The 24,663-nt window shown below is 38.9% G+C and overlaps 2 pseudogenes; both read right to left on the bottom strand.

Moving 5' to 3' along the window:
• The window catches only part of LOC107966130 (RNA-binding motif protein, Y chromosome, family 1 member F/J-like), a 366,174-nt pseudogene that overhangs the window by 179,765 nt on the left and 161,746 nt on the right, over positions 1–24,663 (bottom strand).
• LOC107971278 (ras-related protein Rab-9A-like) lies at positions 5,392–6,040 on the bottom strand (annotated as a pseudogene).

The raw sequence follows: 24,663 nt of genomic DNA, 5'->3' as shown, positions 1-24,663 counted from the left end.
GGATTTTGATTTTTCTGCCCTTCCCACGACAAAGCCAGCAGTGTTTCCACTGCACAACATGGTGGGGTGCTGTGTGTTCACGTGTGAGTTCATGATGGTAATTCAATAAATTGTTAAAGTGAGTATGTGTGAAGGGAGAAAAAAATGCTATAAGATTTGGAGTCTCCTTTAGGCAATCATCATATTGTAGTTTGTCAAGCTTGGAATGATGTACTTCCATATCTTAGTGGGAGTTGTGTGGGGATGTTTTATTTCCAGTATCAAACAGCAACTTAGTAATTTGCGGCCAGTACTCAAGAAATCAACATGCTCAGGACAGCACTTCTCAGGCTTTTTTGAAAGTGTAGTCTTATGTTTTTATTAAGAGAAGGAAAATATCTAATCTCACCATTTGATAAAATACAATAAAACCCATAAAATAAAGAATAATATACATCTCATATTTTATGGCACTTGAATGGTGTTTCTGATTTTTAACATAATCTAACACATTGTACATTTTGTACAATGCAGTAACACAATTTTGTACAATACATTTTGTATAGTGCATTGTACACAAATGCAATAACACGAAGTGTTCACACTAATGGAAGCGAGTAAGCCATGTATTATTCAGTCTGTCTAGGGAATTCAGTCTGTTTGTTTTCACTAATGCTGAGTGAAACATTGCCCAGAGACATAGATATAACTGTTATAAAATATCAGAAAACTACAATTTTTAATATCCAAAGAACTTTTTAATGTCGGAATTTCATGTCTTCTATTCCATTTTTTTTTTTCTTTTTTTTAACGGAAACACATTGTCAAAAGAGAGCTGTCAGGTCCTAGTGTTTTATCTATAGCAATGTTGAAAGCTCCACTTGCCTATCAGGTCTTACTGTTTTATCTGTAGCATTGGTGAAAGCCCCACCTGCTTACTTCAGGCTTGTGAGGGTTCTTTCCTTTGGGGGTGGTGGCTGGCGCCAGAAGAAGAAGAAATATCATGCCCTCTGAGAGTAGAGAGCAGCTGGTGTAGTTGTCCTGGTGTTTGTGGGATATAATAGGCATAAAGGCATATTTGGAACAGCTTGGAGAAATAACATAATGCTTCTTACATTTATCTTTATAATCCACTTTCCTAGCACATATTATCCTGCCATTCATAATATATTTAGAAAATGCAGATTAAAAAATGCTCTGTTACCACAGGGGCTGAGATAATGGAAAGCATGTCCTAGTTAGTTAAAGTAACTTTTTTTTAATCAAATGAAAAATAAATACACAGATAAATTTGTTCAATTCCTTTTTCTTTGAACAATGAAAGACCTTTTTGTAAGAATTAGCCAGGGTAGGTACGTCTGGAAAGCAGTCAACACAAAGTTTCTATTTGAGAGAAAACTAACATTATTGCCAAAAAAATAAAAAATCCACCCGTAGTATGATCAAAATTTGTCAAGCCAGGTGTGTTACAGAAAGGAATTTGCTAATAGAAATTTGCATTAGATGGTATTTCCACTATTTCAAACTATTTATTTTTGATGGCATCTTCCTTCATTTGGGCAGAAGTTTTATAGCATGTATTTAGTGAAGAGCTACAGAACCTTAATAAAATGCAGTAAGTAAAGCATCAGCATGGCAAAACTAGGGTCATTATTCTGATTTTAAAAATACTTTCTTACAAAAATCAGGTCTTGGGCAGTTTTTGCAAGTCACAGAAATTATTCCTTAGTGTTTGGTTGTCTGCTGTTTTGTACTCTCCTGTTTCCCATTATTTCTTATTATTTTTCCTGAAACGTTTTGGTGTCTATTGTCCACCGTCTCAATGATCATTAGCATTGTGACTCTCATAGGGTATTCACACCTGCTTTATTCATTTATTAAGTGGTTAATTCAGGAGGCACCACCATGGCCCACAGATGTGGGACGATACTGGAAATATAAAGATGTCCATTTGACACAACAGAGTGAACTTTTCCTCCAAAAACATATGAATGCTGCATAAATGAAAACAATTAAATATTAATAGTGGAACTCAAAAAAATCACGTGTGGGATATGAAGTAGGATCGCAAAGCTCTAGTAAGCTAGAGCTGAAGCCACGGTGGGCTTACTGTTTTCCAACACAGATTTACACTTTGCAGAGTGAGATCATGGGTTCTGGTTCCCAACTAAGGGTGCAAGAGGAGGTTCTCATATCTTGAAGGGCACAGAACCTCCATAAAACTCAGGAACTATGAGACATGATCTGATTTACCTCTTGGAGTATGGCATTGGCAGCAATCCTTCTGCATATCTCTTGGGGGTGGTAGGGGAGAGATTGGCCTGTAAGCAATTGAAACGCAAGCCTACCCACATGCAATTCAGTTAGAATTTTTACTTTATGGATGGGCATCTACTGCAGTGAGTAAATTTTGCTGCCTCTCAGAGGTACAACGGAAATGCATGTGTGCACTAGCATCCAAAATGCAGGGTGCTCCCAGAAAAGACAGTGCCTACTAGAAATAATCGTAGCATCAGAAATCACTGAAAGTTACCATAATGAAGTAAACATCCATGAAAGAGTCAATAGATGCACTAAAGATAAGGCAATTTGAATTATTTAATAATATTTGATAATGTGTATATATATACACACACATATACAGATATGTATATGTGTATACACACACACACACACACACACACACATATGTGTATATATATACACATATAACATGGATTCTCATTCTGTTGCCCAGGCTGGAGTGCAGTGGTGTGATCTCGACTCTCTTTAAACTCCACTGTGGGGACCAAGCAATTCTTTGCCTCAGCCTCCCAAGCAGCTGGGGTTACAGGCACTGACCAAAACACCCAGCTAATTTTTGGATTTTTAGAGGAGACATGGTTTCACCATATTGGCCAGGCTGTTTTGGAACTCCTATCCTGATGATCCACTCACCTCAGCCTCCAAAAGTGCTGTGATTACTGGCAAGACCAACCGTGCACAGCCTCCAGCCTGATATTTAAAGTGCTGCCCACCACAACTGTTTTTGTCCTGCTTTCTCTATTGGTAGTATGAAAATTAATTTGATATCTTAACCGGTTATACAAGCCTCAGATTGACTCAAACTAAATGCCAGAGCTTTGGGAGCAGAAAATGGTACATACTCATCTAGAAATCTGGGAGTAATTTCAGCAAACATGTATTTTTTAATATGATTGGTTCTGGCCTCTGTGACCATATAATTCGGAGGAATGTGATGCAAACCAGCCAAGAGCAGCAGGGTGACTGACTGCAGGAAACCGTGGCTCAGTTGCACAACAGTGGTACCTGAATATAACCTTTTCTACAGGCTGGTGAAAGTGAGGCAGAAACTAGTAATACACTTCCTGTGTGTGTATTACTAAAGTTAAATGCCAATTTTGTGTGTGTGTGACTGCTATTTGAAGAAGCTGGAAGGGAAGTGGAGCATTGAGTGGGACTTCCAAGGTGGGCTGCTGAGGAAAGCACTGCAGGTGTGAAGGCGTGAAGAAGGGCACTGGGGCACACTGATAGAACTGACAGCTGATAGACAGGAGAAGATTATGAAGAAAGCTAAGCTGGCAAAGCTTGGATCTGGTAGGGGATATCTTTTGAAGGTTCTTTAACACAAGAGGAATAGGGTGAGATCAGTCTTGTAATCAGGCTCACCTGAGCACACGTATGTTAGCACTACGTTGGTTATCTGCTTCCGTGCTCCAAAAGTGATCCAGATAAAATGCATACATCGAGTTTTGTCCTCTTGCTGTAGCTGGAAACTTAGAATACTTCCTTCGGCATGAACATAGAAAAAAAAAAAACCTGAACCCTCTCAAGGGAAAAGTTTCCATTGATAGCTTGAACCTAGCTGGATGTATGAGAGACCATATGGAGCAACTCCTGTACCACTGGGTCCCACACTTTCTTCAAGCTGTGGAGCATGATCTATGGTTCTTTTGCCTAGTGAGGCTCTGCAGCAGATTTCCACCACTCCAGCTGCGCACTCACCACCTGCTTTGTTCTCCAACCGTCTTCTATTGTATTTTCCATAAAATATTTACAGATGGCAAAATCGACCCTTATGTTAGGACATTAGACTTTCAAAAGCTTAGCTTACCAGAATGTTTTTACATTGATTCCCATTGGGTGGGGCCAAGAAGAGAAATGTTTTGATGTAATTTTTCAAAAACCCTTTCCCTATATGACAGCCAGCTCCCCTCACCCAGCATGTACTTTGATATCCCCATCATTTCCCTGTTGAGGGTCTCATTCACACTCAGTGTAGGCTTTGGTTATCCTCTGTAGAATCAGATAGTCACCAACCACACAGCATATGAACTTCATCCATGAAAGATCACAATTTGCTTCATCAAGTCTGATCATTGGAACAAGTATTTGGGAATCAAAAAAATTCCTTGAGATAAGTAAACAATGTTCAGTGATAGAGAAGAAACTAAATAAATACATAGCTAAATCAATTGAGAGCTATAATGTTACTTGTGTCTTGTGTTAAAAAGGAATGGTTTAACTTCAACTAGGAGGCTTCCCCAAGTTTGAAGAAAGTAACACAAATATTACCTAGTGCATTAGTGGAATTGTAATTTTGTATCCTCCACACAGCACATTGTAACTGTGATATCAGATGCACATTTGTCTGTTCTCCAGGTTCAGTAGTTGGCCTTTTTCTTAAAACTGAACTCTGTTTATGGAAATGATTTCCATTCCTGGGTAGCCCAAATTCAGCTGGATGTATGACAAACTGTATGAAGCAACTCTTGTACCACTGGGGACCTACCCTTCTCCTGGGACCGTGGAACATGATCTATGGGGGTAGAGGTGCCCTCATGGCACACAAATGATGAGTAATTACTACTAAGAGTAATTCTAATGAAACATAGGATAACAATACGGAAGGTTAAGTCATTTTGAAGAGAATGAAGAAGTAAACTAAGTAACAATGCGTTGCAAATACATTAGATTTTAGTCTTCTATATCTAACATTTTTGCTTTAGGAAATTATTTCCTTGAACCAAGAATGCAATGCTAGTTGCATAAAAACTTGTAGATATAAAAAGTAGTAATCCATTTCCCCAGGAAAAAAAAAATTCATGTATAAATTGTAGCGTAGACAAGTTTCTTATTTTAATTATAATTCTTCTTGGTTATCTCATTTCTTAGCTCTGTAACCTACATATGTAAATCAAAGAAACGTTTTTAGACAAATACTACAATTTAGAAATGCAAAGTGCCATTATGGAGAAAACATGTTCTTCCATGAGCGGATGTGTCCCTTCCCCCACCAACTAATAAAGCAGGACAATACACTCATTTGAAATTTATTAGTAGATGATACCGTGGTGCAAACCCTAATTCTTTTTTATCCGCATGTCGATTTTGTGTATACCTGTGAGTTGATTAGAATGCAGCAGCAACCGCTAACAATCCACAGCAAGATGAGCTAGTCCTGGGCTTTCGATGAAGATTCACTGTGTCTGTGTGCATCAACTGAGCCGACATATCCTCGTTCACAGAAACCCTTCAAACCGCATCCTCAAAGGCTGCTGCCACACTTGTGGCATCTTTTGCACTTGTTTCAAAATAAAAATAGTGGTCGTCGTCCCTGCACAAGCTTGGGCTTCTTCTGAAGACATCTGCTGTTATCTCATGTCAGTCTTGTTACCCAGAATCACAAAAGGGAAGCTCTCGTGTTCTTCCACATTTGCATAATATATGAATTCTTTTTTCCAGTTACTAAAGTTCTGGAAGCTTTGAGAATCATCGGTACTAAAAGTAAGCAGGCCGCAGACAGAATATCTGTAAAATGATGTCCTCAGGCTTCAGAATCACTCCTGACCTGCCACGCCCCAAATCTGAGTGGCACCAAAATGTTTATCCACATCCAAATCTTATTTAAAAATTCCACACCTATTGTCTTAAAGAGCTGGATATCAAAATTATTAGTTACATATCTGTTTATAAGTGAACTCCTCCCAACTCCACCATCTCCAAGGATAATTACTTTAATAAGTGATGAATTTCCTGCCATCGTTAATCTCAAGAGCTTCAAGAAACTCTGTAAAATGTAAATGCACCATTGTATTTCTTTTTACCTACCTATTCTTCTACATGATTCTATGGATATCAGCATTTAGCTGAAGTAAAATGTATAGCCCCGGGGAATACCAAATAATAAGACTTTTGTTTACAAGACTGAGCATTTAGCCATGTGCAGGCTACCATACTAGCAATATTATCTAAAACAGCTGGAAAGGGCTCATTCTTCTTCTTTCTCAGGTCACAGTTGACTGTGAAGCTAACACTAAAGCCTAAGTCTGACCCCAAAGCTCTTGCTCTGAACTGTTACTCTATGATAAGTCCCTCTCCGCTGATGGTAAGCCCCACCACAGTTGGTTAAAGATGGGTAAGAGATCAAAGTCTGCATGTTTCTGATACAGCAATATTTATACTTTGAAGAGCATGTTCATGACCAATGTGAGGGGCGTTAGAGTTTAGAGAGCTGGAAACTTTATCACTATATCAAGGCCAAAAATAAAAGCCTGGTTCGGAAGAAGCACACCACCACGTTAGATAAATGCTGTCACAGGCTGGGTAAAGTGGCTCATGTTTGTAATCCCAACAGTTTGGGAGGCAGAAGGGGGCAGATCACTTGAGGTCGGGAGTCCAAGACCAACCTGACCAATATGGTGAGAAACCCCATCTCTACTAAAAATACACAGAAACACAAAAGTTAGCTGGGCATGGTGGCGGGTGCCGGTAATCTCAGCTACTTAGAAGGCTAAGGCAGGAGAATTGCTTGAACCCAGGAGGCAGAGGTCACAGTGAGCCGAGATTGCACCACTGCACTCCAGCAAGGTGACAGAGCAAGACTCCATCTCAGAAGAAAAAGAAAAGACTGTCTACAGCTTATGGAAATGTAAACTTTAGATCCCAACAGACTGAGAATGTTCATGGTTTACACAGATTGGAAGACGCATCCATATTCCGGAAGCGCACTTTCTGTATATTTACAGACAATTATACTCCTTTATCAGGAAGGAGGAGGCCAGATTTTATTTAAATGGTTAACTTATGTCCATCGGAAAGAGATAAAAGCATGAGCATGCTCCTGTGCAAAAGGCTAGTCCATAATTTATAAATCTGGGTTGTTACATTTATATCTAGAAAATAGAAGGTTCAGGGGTTCTCAGTCAGAGAATAGAATTCAATATGCAAGAAAACAGCAGTTTATTGTTTGCACGGCTCTGAAGGTTGTCTTTTAAATGAAAGAGAAAAGTGAAGATTGGCAAAGACAGGAAGCCTGCATACAGCCCATGAGCCCAAATCCACCCCAAGAAAGCCATCAAGCTTATGTACAGCCAGGAAGCTCCTATTCCCCTCCAAGTTAATGAAGTTTGTAATTTTAAAAGCCAGATATTTAGCATGAGAAAGTTACTAAAAATGCCAGAAATATAGCTAAGATTATATAATCAAGAATCTCACTGCCTCTTCAATAAAACGTTCTTTTTCGGCTAATTGAGGTCATCAAATTACTATTCATGCCAGGAGGGAAGGGCTATAAATCAGACCTTCTGCCTACGTATTACCTGAACGAACTTTTGCTGTTAAGGTTAAAAGCTCTCAAGTATAAACCTGGAGATCTCTTTTTCTGTTGTTTTTGAAAGTTACGAGTGTTTGGGTTGTTTGAACCATGTCACTTGTATATGAAGAAGGTCTGATTTTATGAAAGTTAGGGTTTACTTAGCATTATGACAAGTGGAAGCCAGAGTTTACACAGGCAGGGGGCATGCTCATATCTGGGTCAAGTAGTCAGTGATTATGTAGCAAAAAATAAATTTTGACCTCTTATTTCTGTAGTAAATGTACAAGTCTCTGGTGGAAAAACTGTTGTTACATATATATGAGCTCTGGTTGTAGACCTGTATGCTCTTCTGTGAATTTTTTAGTTGCCATGGTTGTAAGATCATTGCTGCATAAAGCCTGTGTCCTACTGCATTGAAAGTAAATGAGTGTGCCCTGGCCCAAAAGAGCAAGATAAATGAGCTTGCCTTTTTGATATTTTGATTTATGTTTGTAATTCTGTGTTTGTGTTTGAGGTTTTTCAGTGTAACTGATTATACCTTTTCCATAGTGAGTACCATTCCTGTTTTCTGGCACCCTTCGTTCTCATTGTTAAATGTGAATTTTTGGTTCTATTAAGTCTTTGCCTAATGAAAATGTTCTTATTTGTGACGAAAATGACTGGTAGGTACAAACGCCACACTTTTTCTTCCATGAATATAGCATTTATCCATGTGATTTATAACCCCTAGGCTGTCTACATTGAAAGCAGTGTGTAAAGTTAGCTGTAAGAATTCTTCTTTACATTGCATACATACATAAGTACACACACACATATATGTATACATAAATATAATATAAGAACACTAACCTACATTGATTTGTGTATTGACATAAATTTTCAGACTGGGTGGAAAAGTGGGGCCCTGTCTCAAAAAAAATACATTATATATATTTTTATATGTGTGTGTGTGTGTGTATATATATATATATATATATATATATATATATATATGTTGGAAAGGGATAAATGTCTCAAAAGCTTTCATCTATCTGAGAGAAAAAAAAGGCCAGCATTCATACAAATTTAAATTTAGCATCTCAGTTCCAAAAACTAGAATTGAGAAGATAGCTCCTAAGCTTTCTTATTCATATGCAATAATTTTAAAAATGCAAGTGTGTGTGTGTGTGTGTGTGTGTCTGTCTGTTTATTCACAATCAAGAAGCTCACATGAGTGAGCATGTAGGATTAACTCAGAACTTATCAGAAAGTTCTAGATCTAGGTCACAGAAAGAAAAATTTCAGTTTGTATACAGCCAGTAAGCTTGTGTTGATTTTCAGTGATGGCCAAAGACGGCGGATATAAAGGTAAAAAGAGTGTGTTTCTGTTCAAGCAGTTTCCAATGTTCATTTAAGAGGGATACACAGTTTTATAATCAAACAAGTGGCCAGTGTTTCTGTAACACACGGGTTACCTTACATGCAAACTAAACAAGGCATGAGAGTACTCTTGCAGACATTGGAAATATTCTGCCTAACTGTATACAATTGGGAAACTTTGATTTATATCAAAGTTAGAGCAAAGCTAGGTTTGATTTACCTGACACTATGCACTGTTAAAGAAGAATAATCATAATCATAATCATAATTGTAATAAAACCGAACAACCAGGATTCATGCAACCTGAAGGCTTATGGTAATACCCATGCATGTGTAGCACAGAATTTATATAGTGAGGAAGAACACATCCGTGTCCAATAAAGAAGAAGAAGACCTATATTGATATAAATATAAGCTTTTATCCACTTACAGAGAAGTCAGGAGTGTTACAGAAGAGACTCCATTGTCTTTGTAAAATGAGCACAGAACGCTCTATTTCTTGGCAAGATATTCTATAAAATTGAACCAATTATCATCAATATTAGTTTGAAGCAAACAGAAAACCTAAGAACAAGAGAAGATATTTCCCAGCTGCACCAGCGAAGGTCTAAAATTCAGCATCTGCAGGAAACTTTAACACATCAACAAGAAAAACACAAATAGCTATTGAAAGTACTCAAAGACATGAACAGGCCTTTCTCTAAACAAGACATATAAGTGGCCAGTAAGTATATGATAACAATATTCATCATCATTAATTTTTTCATGAATGCAAATCAAAACCACAATAAGACACCATCTCACACCAGTCAGAATGGCTGTTATTTAAGAGTCAAAAAATTAAATAAAAAAAAAAGACAGGTGCTCATGAAGCTGCAGAGGATAGAAAATGCTTCCCCACTGTTGATGAGAATGCGTAAGAGTTCAGCCACTTAGGAAAGCAGGCTGAAGATTTCTCAAATGACTTAAAATGAAGCTAATATTCCACACAGAAATTCTATCACTAGGTATGTGTCCAGAAATGAAAAGCACATTATCCCAACAAAAAGACACATGCTTTCATATCTTTAATGCAGCACTACACAAATTTGCAAAATCATGGAGTCAACCTAGGTGGACTGCACACAGAAAACTAGTATTCAGTTCATCAGTGGTAGATGGGATTTAAAAATGTACCTATACACGAAGGAATACTATGCAGCAATAAAACAGAATGAAATGATGACATATACAGCAATACGGATGCAGACAGAGGCCATATTTATTGCAAGAACAGAAAAAAATATCACGTTTTCACTTATAAGCAGAAGATGAGCATTGAAAATACATGCACGTACATATGGAAGCAGCAGACGCTGTGGAAATACAGAGAATAAAAAAATGAAGTGGGCTAAAAAGCTACCTATTGGATACCATGCTCACTAGCTGGGTGTTGAAATTCACACTGCATAACCCAGCATCATGCAATATTTCCATGTAGCCAACAAGGACGTGTGATACTGGTATTCAAAATAAAATAAAAATTTAAAGAAGAAACCAAAAAATGAGTGTAGACATGCCTCATTCAAATGTAAATTAAAATGGGCTGGAAAATCTTTATGTGAAATGCACACCCATACACAAGAAAAAGACTGGTTTACATAGTGAGCACGTTGTTTCTTTGGTCAAGAAAAGGAGATTTTGTGTGTATGTGTGTGTATGTGGTTACTTTTCTTTATATATATGTTCAAATAGGTGTGTGTGTGTGTGTACATATACATGTATACATGATTAAATATATATATATATATATAGACACACATATATATTCAAACAAGAAAAAATAAAAATTGGTACACCTCAGAAATTTATTTTTATCCAACATTAAAGGTCATCCCCTATTAATACAGCCAAGAAACCCATCAAGATATGTAAAGTTATTAACTCAAAAGGATCCCCTTATCAGCTAAACTTCTAAACAGTGTTACTGTAGTTGGATAATTACATCCATGGGCAAAGAGGGAGGATTTGGGAATTTTCATACCAGACCACAACGCATTCATACCGAGAAAAGAAAATTAGCACACATGGTGCAGCTGAGAGTTTGCATTTTAAACTCAAGAACAAAAAAGTAATAATGTGTATTGTCAACTCATATGTATATTCAATAATATATGTGCTCACATTGGCAGCAAACTCAGTGTAATGATAAGGGGAAAAATAAGGTTTGTAAGTCTCTGGTTCCATTAAATTCTAGGTGAGAATGAGGACAGGGTTGATCACATACATTTTCTTACAGTGCAACAGCACATATTTTATAAATCCTAGATGCTTTCTTCTCACAAAAACCAGGAGAAGGTAAAGTTTATACATGCAGGTTTCAAGGTATAAAAAATACCTAGGTAGTATACTGCCAACTAATTTCTATACATGTGCAATAGAGGTGTGCCGACGATAAGAATATGCATTAGTCTTCAGGAAAACTGCACAACATATGCACTCCTCACAAATGTGTTCACACTAAGTAGCCTTTAAGGTTTATACAACTTGAAATTGTATATACATATGTAAGAAACTAAGAAGAATTTATAAAGCCTAAAAGGTCACAACCGTATTACAGTAATAATACGTATAAGATGAACGCAGTAACCACATCTCCATCCACATTCCAGGGAGACATGTGCAATAGTTACACAGCTGACTATTTCATAACTTTGTCTAATAATAATGGCTGTCAGGCTGTATTCTGTCAGAAAACTATATTCATAACAAAAGATTGAGGAGCACAGATATTACACAACTAGAAAATTTACATCCATCATAAGAAAAGAACAGTATCGAGATTTATAGGTTGATAAACCCATGTATAATTTCAACATGAAGTAAAGAGTTGAGGAGAGGCAAGGAGAAGGAATAGGAAATGGAAAACTTCACCAATCCGCTCCCACTCGTAGAAGAATCAATATGAACAAATATTCACACTTGAAAATATGTGTTCATACGTAAGACTGAAACCAGGTGGGTGATAGGAGTACTGGGTGGTAGCACAATAATAAGAAAAGACATAATTTAAAAGCGTAGTAATGGGAGTTTTATACTAGTCTCGTCATCCTTCTACTAACCTGTTAGCAAAGTGCAGAGAGAGAAAATGGCTGATTAAAGGAGAGGATGATGACAAGCAAACTTTCCTTGAATGCTAACATTGGCATGCCACAGAGCACTGAGAAAGCTCTCAGGGACCAGGCCTCCAGACTGGTACCTCTACTGAAAGATGCCAGACCCACCCTGGCACGACAATGATGAAAAATGCAAAATCCCAGAAGCTAAAATATATTTAACAAACATTAAAATAGAAAACAGCATCAACATCAAAATTAATCAGGCACAAAAAAACATGCTGGGAACTAAAAGACCAGTTATTTCAAAATATAGGGTCTCAGAAGAAAACAGCAGTAAAAAAGGAAAAAAGAGAGCTTGCGGGATTTATGAAACAGCATGAAGACAGTAATGTTACTCATCACAAGAGTAAAACAAGAAAAAAAAATAAAGGTAGAAACAACAATTTTTAAATGACAGCAGCTTTCCAAACTGGCATAAAAATGTAAATATTTAGACATACAAAGAGACTCTTCCAATCAGATTGATTTGTACAAAATGACACTAAAATAGTTTGAGGTGAAACTTTCAAACGTTTTTAAAAAGACAAAAACACACAAGAGCCAGTCCTGAAAGCAGAAGTGCGCGCGCGCGTGCGCGCGCGCACACACACACACACACACACACACACACACACAGAATAAAATCACCTACAAGAGAGTTCTCAACAGCTAGCAGATTTGTCAGTAGAGACACTGCAATTAAGGGGAGTGAGATAACATTTACTTATTAATAATAATATGAAGGAAAAAATCCTGCCTACTAAGAGTAATGCACCCAGGAAAACTTTTCTCCAAAATAAAGGAAAGATGAAGTTTTCCAAATAAGCAAAATCTGAGGAAGTTTATTGCCATAAGACCTATCTTATAAGCCATGATAAGAGCGGTGTTCATGCTGGAAGAGAAAAACACTAATTAGTACATGAAAACGTAAGAAAGGATAAAGCTCACTGGTAAAAGTACTCAGTAAAATAAAGAACACTTTGATACTGTAATGGAGGTGAGTTAATAACGTGCATCTTTAATGTGAAGGTGGAGAGATAAAATGATTGCAAATAATAATGGCTGCTTTAATTTGACAAGGAATACAAATCACAAAATTATACATTTTGAAATAAATAAATATATCTGTATAAATGTGTGTACATATATATAGTGTGTATGTGTATATGTAATATCTATTATATAATATATGGGTATATACACATACTTTTCTCTTTGCTTAAATATATTATACATTATGTATATGTTATATACTATACATTATATATTATGTATATGTTATATATTATGTATGTTATATTTATACAGTATAAATTATATATAATATACATGTTATATATTATATATGCATATATACTATATATAAAATATATACACACATTCATACCTATATCTTTATTTTATTTACATGTTATACATAGTATTCATAGGCACACATATACTGTATATAATATAGTATATGCACACATATATACTATATGAAATATATAGTATGTGTATATATAATATATAATGTATGTACACATATATAATATATACAAATGATATGTACACACAAATATTTTGTATATTTAATATAACTATATACAAGTGTATATAATATAACTATATATATAGTTGAGAATAACTCCCTCTCTCTCTGTACATATAAGTATATGTATGTATGCATATATATGTATATGTATGTATATATGTATATGTATATATGTACATATATGTGTATATATATGTACAGAGAGAGAGATATGTATATGTGTGTGTGTGTGTGTGTGTGTGTGTGTGTGTGTGTGTGTATACACAGAGAGAGAGAGAGAGTTGAGAATTGATCCAGAGCATACAGTTCAGAATTGGTGCATGCAATCAATTTCAACGATGTTATTATCAACTTACAACCACCGTATATTGCCTCAGATATTTTTACATGAGTTTCGACTACACAGAAAATCTAAAAGGTTCAGCAAATACCACTACAGGAAAGCATCAAACACACAGACTCAAAGTTAAATAAGAGAGGAAGAAAAGGAAACAAAGAAATGATCAGAAAGCTCAAGGCACAATTCACAAAGTGGCACTATTAAGTCTTCATCAAGCAATAATTACCTTCAGTGGAAGCTGATGGTAAAATTACACAATAACGAGGCCTGGGGAGGCTGAGTAAGTAAAAGTATTTTAAAATCTGTGTTCTCAGAGACTAGGAATGCAACTTATTGTTAGCCCTTTGCTTAAAACTATTGACAGAGTTAAACAACCTACAGAATAACAGACAATTTTGCAAACTATGCATCTGACCAACTTCTAATATTCAGCATCTATAAAGAACTTGAAAAGTGTACAAAAACTAACAAACGAATGAACAACCTCATTAAGAGCTGGGCAAAGGACATGAACAGACACCTCTCAAAAGAAGTCATACATGTGGCCCACAAACCTGAAAACAAAGCTCAGCGTCATGGATCGTCAAAGAAATGTCAATCAAAACCACAGTGAGGTACCATTTCACACCTGTCCAATTGGCTATTATTAAAAAAGTCAAAAAATGACAGATGCTGGTGAGTTTGTGGGGAACAAAAGAAATGATTTTACACTGTTGGTGGGAGTGTAAACTAGTACAAAGAGAGTGTGGTGAGTCCACAGAGACCGAGACAAAGAAATACCATTCAACTCAGCAATTCGATTACTGAATGTATCTTGAAAAGAATAGAAAGTGTTATTTTTATAAAGACACTTGCACGTGTATGTCCAGTACAGCACTATTCACAAGGACAAAGATGTAGAATCAATCTAAATGGCCATTTAGATTGGCATGATAGCCTGGATAAAGAAAATGTGGTACATATATGCCGTGGAACACTCTGCAGCCATAAAAACGTATCAGATTATGTCCTTTTTAGGCACATGGTTGGAACAAAAGGCCATTATACTTGGCAAAGTAACATAGGAAAGGAAAAGCAAATACCTCATCTTCTCAATTATAACTGGAAGCAAAATAATGAGAAGACTTGGACACATGAAAGGGAAGAATGCATACAGGGGTCTACCAGAGGGTGGAGGATGGAAGGAAAGATAAAAAACAGGAACAGTAACTAATGGTTACTGGCCTTACAACCTGCGTGGTGAAATAGTCTGTAACAGCAACCCCCCATGACACACCTTGACCTGTGTAACAAACGTGCACATCCCACACATTTACCCCTGAACTTAATAAATATCAAGTGTATTTAGTTAACGTTTATATTTAAAGACTGTATTCAGACTCAACTTCTGTGGCCTCCAGATATTTACTTCACCTATAAAAAACAAAACAAAAAAAAGGCTGAAAGTAAAGCAGCAGAAGAAGACATTTGTGCAAACATAGACCAAAAAAAGGCAGATGTAGCTTTATGTAGAGCAGACAAAATAGAGTTCAGGTGAAAAACGGCAACAGGAGACAAAGAAGGATATTATATAATGAAAAAAGAGTCTACATACCAAGATAATATGACTATTATAAATATATATTCACCAAATATTGAAACATGTAAATAAATAGAGCGAACATTGATAGATCTCAAGGGAGAAATAGACCACAATTCAATATTAGTAGAGGATTTCAACGCCCCATCATCAGTGAAGCACAAATTAAGCAGGCAAATCATCCAACTAAAACTACTCTTCAGCCCAAATGAACCTAGCAGTCATGTATAGAATATTGCATCCATCAGTTGTAGAAGCCCCGTGTTTTCTCAACTGCACGTGTCATCTTCCTTAAAATAAATTCTATTCCAACACCAGAAGGAAGTCTAAGGACATCTTAAAAATAGAAATCGTAATAAATATGTTTCCTCAACACAATCACAACTACATAAAAATTAAACAAATTAAACAATCAGTGGGTCAATAAGACAGTCATATGGAAATAGTTTGAATACATAAACACCTATATCAACAGGAAGCACCATGTCAAATAAACAACCTAACATTATCCCCAAAGTTAGCAGAAGAAATAGGTTAGAACAACAATAAAATAATTCTGTTCTACAGTAAAAAATATCAAGAAAATTAATAGTAGGGTTTACTGGAAGAGAGGCAAAATTGATGCATGTTTAGGAAGGGTAACAAAGACGAAAGACAAAATGCTCAAACAATAAATATAAAATAAAAAATTAACCATGGATACCACAGGAATGCAGATAGTCATAGGGACTAAAATTGACAACCATTGCAATTGCTACAGTTGTTTTCATGTACAAGCAATTGCGCACAAAAGACCAATTGGATAACTCAGAAGAAAGAATAAGTTTCTTGGTGGATACACTTGCTAAAATTGAATAATAAAAAATGGAAAAGCAAAACAGATCATGAATAAGGGAAGCTGGAAACCGTCATCCTCAGCAAACTAGCACGGGGACAGAAAAACAAACACCAGACTTTTTAATGATTGCCATTCCAACCGGTGTGAGATGGTATCTCATTGTGGTTTTGATTTGCATTTCTCTGGTGGCCAGTGATGGTGAGCATTTTTTCACGTGTTTTTTGGCTGCGTAAATGTCTTCTTTTGCGAAGTGTCTGTTCATGTCCTTCACCCAGTTTTTGATGGGGTTGTTTGTTTCTTTCTTGTAAATTTGTTTGAGTTCACTGTAGACTCTGGATATTAGCCCTTTGCAAGGACAGAAAACCAAACACCGCATGTGCTCACTCATAGGTGGGAATTGAACAATGAGAACACATGGACACAGGAAGGGGAACATCACACTCTGGGGACTGTTGTGGGGTGGGGGGAGGGGGGAGGGATAGCATTAGGAGATATACCTAATGCTAAATGACGAGTAAATGGGTGCCGCACACCAGCATGGCACATGTATACATATGTAACTAACCTGCACATTGTGCACATGTACCCTAAAACTTAAAGTATAATAATAATAAGAAATATATATACACACAAATATTTTTATATGCAGCTGAAATAAAAACAAACAAACAAACAAACACCACACGTTCTCCCTCATAAGTGGGAGTTGAAAGATGAGAACGCATGAACACAGGGAGGGGAACATCACACACTGGGGATTGCTGGGGGGTGGGGTGAAAGGGAAATGAGAGCATTAGGACAAATACCTAATGCATAAGGGTTTAAAACCTACATGACAGGTTTATAGGTGAAGCAAACCACCCTGGCATATGTATACATATATAACAAAGCTGCAACCTTAGCACATGTATCCCAGAACTTACAGCAAAATTAAAAAATAATAATAAAATAAAAAATACACCCAAAAATAAAAATGAAATAAATTAGGTTATTAATAGTCCTTAAAATAATTTTGGAACCGGCTTTTTGTATGTTTCCAGAAATTGAGAAATTGAAGAGAAAATGATTTTTGATGATAGGTCACTATGTGACTTGGAGCATGTAAACCCAAAAATAGTTCACATAGTTGATGAAGTTATCATAATGAAAGACCCTCGCTTCCCAGCAACTTACACATGTTAGCAAAGTTAGTCAATGTGCACATCTGTAAAAGCAAAACAAGCTTTCACTGACTAATAGATTGATTTATATCCTTTCTCATTGTAGCAAGAAGGAATATTTATTTTCCAATTGGCAGATCACACAATTCTCATTAAGAGATATAGCCCTGAAGGGGGCCTGCCGTTCCACACCTGTGGGTATTTCCAAACAGGTGAAGATGAGAGACTGAGAAAAGAAATAAGACACAGAGACAAAGTATAGAGAAAGAACAGTGGGCCCAGGAGACCGGCGCTGAACATGGGAGCACCCGCACCAGCGCTGGTCTCTCAGCTCCCTCAGTATTTACTGGTCACTATTTTTACTGTCTTGGTGAGGGGAGTGAGGGCAGGGCAACAGGGTGATGGTGGGGAGAAGGTCAGCAGGGAAACATGTGAGCAAAGGAATCTGTATCATGAATGCGTTCAAGGAAAGGAACTGTATCTGGATGGGCATGTAGGCTAGATTTATGGTTCACTTTACACAAACATCTCGGTGTGGCACAGAGTAATAGAGCAGTATTGCGGCCAGCATATCTCACCTCCAGCCACAGGGTGGTTTTCTCCTATCTCACAATAGAAGGAATGGTCAGCTTTACACTGAGACATGCCATTCCCAGGGATGAGCAGGAGACAGAAGCCTTCCTCTTATCTCAACTGCAAACAGGCCTCCCTCTTTCTCTACTCCTCCGCAGCGCAGACCCTTCACGGGTGTCGGGCTGGGGGATGTAAGCTCTTTGCTTTCCCACGAGGCCGTATCTCAGGCTGTCTCAGTGGGGGGAAACCCTGGACAATGCCCAGGCTTTCTTGGGCAGAGGCCCCTGTGACTTTCCGCGGTGCATTGTGTCCCTGGTTAATAGAGAATGGAGAATGGTGATGACTTTTAGCAGGCACACTGTCTGCAAACCTAGTGTTAACAAGCCACATCCTGCACAGCCCTAAATCCATTAAAACTTGATTCAATACAGCACATGTTTCTGTGAGCGCAGGGTTGGGGCTAAAGGTATAGATTGACAGCATCTCGAAGCGGAACAATTTTTCTTAGTGCAGATCAAAATGGAGTTTCTTCTGTCTTCCTTTTCTACACAGGCACAGTAACGACCTGATGTCTCTTTCTTTTCCCCACGTTTATCCCTTTTCATTTTGAAAAAAACTGCCATCGTCATCAGGGCCCGCACTCGATGGTCGCTGTCTCATTGCAGCTACTGGGGACACCTGCAGACTAACAGCAGACAGAACAGGCACAAAAGGATTAACACAAAATTTACAAGAGTGGAACTTCTGATGGTTTTTAACCCAAGTGACCAGGTTAAGATTTGGGAGGCCATCAGCAGCTTCTGTGATTGCCTCAGTTCCTGGCACCAAATTTAAATGGCCTTTTGTTGCCTCAACAATTTGAAGTAAAAATGAATATTTTGGATCTGTTTAGAACTCCTTTTATATGTCAGTTAAAATATGGACGGATGGTGATGACTCCCACGATCGGTCATGGACACAGGGATCCACACACCTTCTCTTGCTCTCACTAGTAGAATATGGTGCTGCCAATTAAAACTTCAATCAGTGCAAGTAAACAATCTATAGTTTTCACAGGTTATAGTCTGGGAATCTAGGTTAATAACTATTTTTCCTACAACTAGCATATAAGGGAGCTTTACTCAAGTTTGCAAAGGAATTGTGAGACTGGAATTTAGGTCGATAGCATAAGATGACTTACAGTCTCTTGTTCTTATAGCTTGATTTCCAGACCAAATTCTAATGTGGTATGAGGCCACAGTAAGCTTCCAAAGTTCCGGGTGCTCAGGACCAGTAACAGGACTAACTAACTTTGGTTGAGGTGATGAGATTCCTTTTTCACCCCATTCCCAAGGGTAGAGAAGCTCTATCCTTTTGTACTTACTTTTATCTAAACCTTCTGTTAAGTCACTGTTCACAGCTGGACTCAACATGTGCCCTGGGACACAGCCGAGTTTGTCCTGTGCAATTGCGATAGAATTGACCTTGAGGTGCCCAATCTGTAATAGTTCCCAATTCATTGTTTTGTAATATCACCGCACTATCAGCCACACATTCTTCCCAAACTAAAACTTCTGGGCCTTTTGATCCTTTGGGAATTACCTTGGGGCAAGGCTTCCTCTTAGGCCTAGATTTTAACGACCTTTGATAAGAAGGGTCCTGCAAATGATTTGCCTGTGGCCTGAGTGACATTCCACTTACCATGTGATAAGTCAATCTACCGGTGGCACTGACAGTAGGTACTTCTGCCAACCAATTTTGGGTTGCAGGCATTAAGCATCCTGGTGCCCTCCCTAGGCAAATAGGAGGATAACGATACCCAGTGGAAATATTCATCATCATTCCTTCTTCCTCAGGTTGGGAAGGGCAGCGGTCATCTATGCGGCCAGGTTCCCATGCAATATTATTAACATACACTTCAGTAGGATTATCCACCCAAGTAACTGCCCAGATTAAGGGCGGGAAAGGCATATAGGCCCAGTAAGGATAATTAGCTGCAGCTGCTCCTGCAGACATGGGGAAAATTACCACCATTGATACAATCATCAAAGCTGCAAGCAGCATACTCTCTGGAGCTCGTGTCACCTTTGTGTTCTCTAGGCTTTTTCTCAGCTAACTGTGTCAGCTTCTTTAATTGTGCCCAACTCAGCGGCTCCGCTTTCTTGGTGGATGTCAACTTCTTCTGTTCCTCTGATGTCCCCATATTGTTTCTCATATGAGGGAAGTTGGGTCCGTATAGTTTAACTCGTTCCTTCATGTCTTTTAATATTTTCATGGTGAAAGGTTCATATCTAGCAAGAGCCACCGCAGGTGCTCCTGCTGGAGCCCCTTCCCCGGCCATTACCGGTGGTAAAATTACCGGGAACTGCCATGCCTCAAGATCTCCCTGTTTTCTAGTTTCATCAATGACCGCGTGCAGTGTGCTACCTTCTCCACTAGGTGGCGCTGGTGGATTAAGTCTCATAGTGGGCAGCTGAGGATACAGCGCCACGCCCTGTGGTGCTGATGGATTACACACCCGCGCTGTGGGTTGCTGGTATGATGCCTTGCTCTTTGGCGTGGGACACACCGCTTGAGGTCTGTACTGAACCTGTGGAGGCAGCCAATACTGAAGCTTGGCTGGCGGCCAGTATTGATAAGCTACCGGCGTTTGGGTTTTATTTTCTATCAGCTGATATGGTGGGTATTGTATCTGGATTGGCACTGCCAAGGTAGAGACTCTGTCCTTTTCTATTTGATATTCTCTTGGGGTTTGTACTTGTCTAACCTGCATTTGAGGTTGTAATGTTACAGGTGTCTGAACCGTGGGAGGAGGAGTTGGCCATCGTGGGTTAGACTCTTATGGCCCCAATAATTCTGGACCTTTTCCCCCAAATTTTGATGATTCAGGATATATTACCGCCCGTAATTGATAGTAGTCAACATTTTGCACTGACCGAGCCATTACAGATGCTGCTACATGTTTACAATGTGAACTTCCCTTTCCCTTCTTGAATTCTGTCCCTGCCTCTTCTTCACAATCTATTACACAGCTTTCAGGGGCGTCAGAAACTGAAACGCTGTCTTCTGCTGTTTGAAACCGCTTTAAAACTGCTTTAATAATGGCTCAGTCACTCCATACTGTAAGTGGGATGATTTTACCTTCCCTCTTTGCTTGTTTTAATTCTTTGCCAACTTCTTCCCAATCTTTTAGATCTAAAGTTCCTTTTTCTGGTAACCATGGGCGGAATTGTTCTATTGTTTGAAATAGCATAACTAGATTTTCTGTAAAGGCTCTAACTCTCCCTCTTCTTAAAATAGTTTTAATAAAGCTGAGATAAGAGGCATATTTACTTTCAGTTTCTCCCATTGTTACCCTGGGTTCCTCTGAGCACACAAGCTTACCGCAAGGCTGGCCGTGGAGGTACTTGGGAGTCTCCTGTCAACTTGCCCCCAGTGATCACTCTCTGCCCTATCTTCACCTTAGAGAAAGGAACCCACGTTTGGTGCCAGAGGAAGGGGGCCTGCCCCTCCACACCTGTGGGTATTTCTCATCAGGTGGAGATGAGAGACTGAGAAGAGAAATAAGACACAGAGACAAGCTATAGAGAAAGAAGAGTGGGACCAGGAGACTGGTGCTCAACATGCCAGGACCCACACCGGCGCTGGTGTCTGAGTTCCCTCAGTATTTACTGATCACTGTTTTTACTGTCTTGGTGAGGGGAATGTGGCAAGGCAACAGGGTGATGGTGGGGAGAAGGTCAGCAGGGAAACATGTGAGCAAAGGAACCTTTATCATGAATACGTTCAAGGAAAGGTACTGTGTCTGGATGCGCACGTGGGCTAGATTTATGTTTCACTTTACACAAACATCTCAGTGTAGCAAAGAGTAACAGAGCAGTATTTATTAATACTAAAGTTACAGATTAACAGCATCTCAAAGCAGAACAATTTTTCTTAGTACAGGTCAAAATGGAGTTTCTTCTGTCTGCCTTTTCTACATAGACACAGGGTGGTTTTCTGCCATCTCAGAATAGAAGGAATGGTCAGCTTTACACCAAGACGTTCCATTCCCAGGGACAAGCAGGAGACAGAAGCCTTCCTCTTATCTCAACTGCAAAGAGTCCTCCCTCTTTCTCTACTCCTCCTCAGCACAGACCCTTCACGGGTGTTGGGCTGGGAGATGTAAGGTCTTTCCTTTCCCATGAGGCCATATCTCAGGCTGTCTCAGTGGGGGAATACCTTGGCAATACCCAGGCTTTCTTGGGCAGAGGCCCCTGTGGCTTTCCGCAGTGCTTTGTGTCCCTGGTTAATAGAGAATGGAGAATGGCGACGAGATTTAGCAGGCATACTGTCTGCTAACTTATTGTTAACAAGGCACACCCTGTACAGCCCTAAATCCATTAAACCTTGATTCAATACAACACATATTTCTGTGAACACAGGGTTGGGGCTAAAGTTACAGATTAACAGCATCTCAAAGCAGAACAATTTTTCTTAGTACAGGTCAAAATGGAGTTTCTTTTGTCTTCCTTTTCTACTTAGACACAGTAACAATCGGATCTCTCTTTCCTTTCTTCACATAGTCCCAGTATAGTTCTACTATGTTTAAGTAAACATTGATACAATTTATGTTATATTTATGTTATTTTGTTAAAGTACACGCTGAATTGTAATAATCACTCATTGAAGAGGTAATATTATTAACATTTGGAAACTTATGGAAACATTAATATTAACATTTCTGACTACACACACACACTCTCACACACACACGTGCACACACAAAGAGGTTGAACCAGCATTGGCAAGTATCTCATCGAAGGATTGCTCAGCATCTGATGATTCCACAGCTGAATTATACCAAAAATGTGAGGAGACCTTCCATCAATTCTTCTCAAACTCTTTCCCTTAAGAGATAAACCTTGCAAGACGGCCAAATAGGATCAGCTCTGGTCTGCAGATCCCAGTGAGATCGATGCAGAAGTTGGGTGATTCCTGCATTTCCAGCTGAAGTACCTGGTTCATCTCACTGGGACAGGTTGCACAGTGAGTGCAGCGTATGGAGTGGGACACAAAGCATGGTGGGGTGTCGCCTCACCCGGGAAGTACAAGGGGACAGGGAATTTCCCTTTTCTAGCCAAGGGAAGCCTTAAGAGTCTGTACCGGAAAGAATGGTGGATTCCGGCCCAGATACTGCACTTTTCTTATGGTCTTCACAACTGACAGGCCAGGAGTTTCCATCCTGTGCCTGGCTCAGTGGATCCCACCCCCACAGAGCCCAACAAGCTAAGATTCAGTGGCTTGAAATTCACACTGCTAGCACAGCAGTCTGAGGCCCACCTCAGATGCTTGAGCTCGGTGGGTGGAGGGGCATCCACCATTGATGAGGCTTGAGTAGGCGGTTTTGCCCCCACAGTGTAAACAAAGCCCCCTGGAAGTTCAAAGTGTGTGGAGCCCACCACATCTCCCTGGGACACAACACCTGGGGGAAGGGGCAGATGGGGGTGCAGCCTCAGCAGACTTAAATGCCCCTGCCTGACAGCACTGAAATGAGCAGCGGTTCTTTCAGCACAGTGTTCAAGCTCTGATAAGGGACAGACTGCCTTTTCAAGTGGTTCCCTGACCCCACCTTGTATCCAGACTGGGAGACACCCCCCAGTAGGGGGTCAACAAACACCTCATACAGGAGAGCCCTGGCTAGAATCTGGCGGGTGCCCCTCTGGGACCAGTCTTCTGGAGTCAGAAATGTGCAGCAATCTTTGCTGCTCTTCACCCTCCACTGGTGATACCCAGAAAAACAGGGTCTGGGGTGGGCCTCCAGCAAACTCCATCAGACATGCAGCAGAGGGGCCTGACTGTTAGAGGGAAACCTAACAAAGAGAAAGGAATAGTATCAATTTCACCAACATCAAAGGCCAAAGTTAGATAAATCCACGAAGAGGGGAGAAACCAGCACCAACCGTCTGAAAATTCCAAAAACTGAGAATGTTTCTTATCTCCATAGGATCACAACTCCTCACCAGCAAGGGAATAATGAGTTTGACAAATTGAACAGAAATAGGCTTCAGAAGGTGGGTAGTAACAAACACCTCTGAGATAAGGAACATAATCTAACACAATGCAAGAAAGCTAAGAACCTTGAAAAAAGGTGAGACGAATTGCTAACTAGAACAACCAGTTGAGAGAAGAACATAAATTACCTGATAAAACTGAAAAACACAGCACAAGAACTTCACTGAAGCATGCACATGTATAAACAGCTGAATCCATGAAGCAGAAAGAAAGATATCAGACATTGCAGGTAAACTTAATGAAATAAAGTGAGAAGAGGAGATTAGAAAAGAAAAGAATAAAAGGAATGAACAAAGCCTCCAAGAAACATGGAACTATGTGAAAAGACCAAATCTGCATTTGATTGGTGTGTTCCTTGATTACGTTTTTCTTTATTGTTATTTCAACAGAGAGAGGTAAAAAATATGAGACTCAAGATAGATATTTCTTAAGATATAATTAACTTTTTTTATTTTGGAAAACATAAATTATGTAAAAGCAAAATATTAAAATACCTTTATCAACTTGATTCAACAGTTCTCAACTGAAGCAAAT

Source organism: Pan troglodytes, chromosome Y (assembly GCF_028858775.2).
Source record: "Pan troglodytes isolate AG18354 chromosome Y, NHGRI_mPanTro3-v2.0_pri, whole genome shotgun sequence".
NCBI lineage: Eukaryota > Metazoa > Chordata > Mammalia > Primates > Hominidae > Pan > Pan troglodytes.
This window is presented reverse-complemented; position numbering and strand designations above follow the sequence as displayed.